This window comes from Octopus bimaculoides, chromosome 7 (genome assembly GCF_001194135.2).
Source record: "Octopus bimaculoides isolate UCB-OBI-ISO-001 chromosome 7, ASM119413v2, whole genome shotgun sequence".
Taxonomy (NCBI): domain Eukaryota; kingdom Metazoa; phylum Mollusca; class Cephalopoda; order Octopoda; family Octopodidae; genus Octopus; species Octopus bimaculoides.
This window is the reverse complement of record NC_068987.1, coordinates 68,295,181-68,297,503: the sequence shown is the minus strand read 5'-3', so window position 1 is coordinate 68,297,503 and position 2,323 is coordinate 68,295,181.

Sequence of the window (2,323 nt, the reverse complement as noted above, 5' to 3'; positions counted from 1 at the left end):
ATATATAAATATAAAAGGCAGAAACGTTAGTACGCCGGGCGAAATGCTTACCGGTATTTCGTCTGTTTTTACATTCTGAGTTCAAATTCCGCCGAGGTTGACTTTGCCTTTCATCCTTTCGGGGTCGACAAATTAAGTACCAGTTACGTACTAGGGTCCATCTAATCGACTAGCTTCCTCTCCCCAAATGTCGGGCCTTGTGCCTAGAGTAGAAAAGTATATGTATATATATATGTGTGTCTGTATGTGTGTCTGATATTACCGCTACTCAACAGATGAAAGACATCCCTCCTCATTTAGATATGGTTTGTACGCAATCTGCACTCAGAATTGATGTAGAGTGATGAAATACCAATCATGAATTATAGTACTTTATTCACTTGTATTAGTGCTCTCACACACTTATAAGCATGCAAATATTTACGGGAGTGGGAAAAGGAGGGAAGAAATCACGAGGAATGATTAAAAAAATAGTAAACAGCTACCAACTCAAGTAAAACTTAGAGCAATAATATTGATTTATTTATATATTTATTGTGAATTTCACAAAATTCTCCTCATTCGATGACATTAGAATCATTAGTGTGGTAGATTCCTAACTCCCGAGGTTGAAGGACACGCACTTACAAAATAAGAAATCTAATACATGAGATATAAATATTGGGATATTCTATTGTATTTTTTCCTGGACATATAAACTAATATCTATTTGAACAATTGTAAATTACTCTAGTCTTACCCCATCCCTCACAATTTCTGGCCTTGTGCTAAAATTGGAAACCGATATTTGTGCACCATACTTCGCTAGATTTTAAGAAGTTACGCTTGTACACAGCAAACGTTCATTTCATTCCTATATGTGTAAATGACAATTCACATCATCACTTCAGTACACTCTCAATTTTTGCAATGCAGTGCATTTCGACATTTGTACTCCACGTCTCGCTATACTCACATCATTACACTAAATTTCTACATTTGTACACTACACTACTGTATATCACCGCAGTGTTCTTATACATCTGTACTGAACGCTACATGTCATTGTACAGCACCAAACCTCTGTTAGTCATCGCTGAAGTACTCTATGAGGCCGCTCGGTATGCTAGAAACATCAGCCCTATTTTTTTCTTAAATCACATATTACAGTCTTAAAATAGGGAGGGACCCACTGACTAATGTAATCCGTGATAAGGTATGTCTAAAATAAGATGCGATGTTACGACTATAATGCCTTTGGTCATAGGCTTGTTTTATCAAGATGACATCATCAACTGTACATTCCTAATCTTTATGCTACATTTAAGGCAACGACCTAGCAGAATCATAAGCATTCCGGATGAAATGCTTAGTGGTATTTCTTTCGTCTTTACGTTGAGTTCAAATGTCACCAAGGTCGACTTTGCCTTTCTTCCTTTCACATTGGCTCGGTATTCAACTGGTAATTATTTTATCGAACACCGGACGGATGAAAGGCAAAGTCGACCTCGACGGAATTTGAACACATAAAGTAAATAAGGGCCAAATGCTGTTAGGTAATTTGCTCTGCTGATTAACCTTTCTGACAACTCGCCGCCTAAGCAAATAATGATAGTAATAATAGTAATTAATAATAGTAATTAATAATAATGATTTCAAATTTTGCCACAAGCAACCATTCTGGGGGAGGTGATAGGTCGATTACATCGATCCCCAGTGTTTCACTGGTACTGAATTTATCGACCCCGAAAAGATGAAAGGCAAAGTCGACCTCGGCAGAGTTTGCACTCAGAACGTAGCGGTAGACGAAATAACGCTAAGCATTTCGCCTGGCATGCTAACGATTCTGCCAGCTCGTCGCCTTATAATAATTAATAATAATGATAATTCATTCTTTTATTAGCCACAAGAACTTACATAAAACAACATAAAAATGACATGACAGAACATAAAAGACAATACAAAGTGAGACAAAGGGTTTTCGTCGTGTAAACAATACATATTACAATAAAACATTAAACAAAATAAAACTCCCAAAAGAGGAAGTGATTTAAAAGTCCTCGTGGAAAAACCCACAAAAGCCACAGGTGCCTGATCAACAGTGCAAGAGCCTTTCTTTTATTTTTTCACAGGTGTATACGCCAGAATTGTTCCTTTCACACTGGCCATTCTTCCAACATTCACCCACCTTTCAACAAACTTGCTAGAAAGCAACACTTCCCTCTTCACCCTCAGCTTCCTTTTCAAGTGAAATTTGAAAAAGGTGATGAGGGCTTGACCAAAGAGGAAAGTGTCTGACTTGAGCCCTTTAAGACGAGTCAACCATACTACTACCTATAGGCAC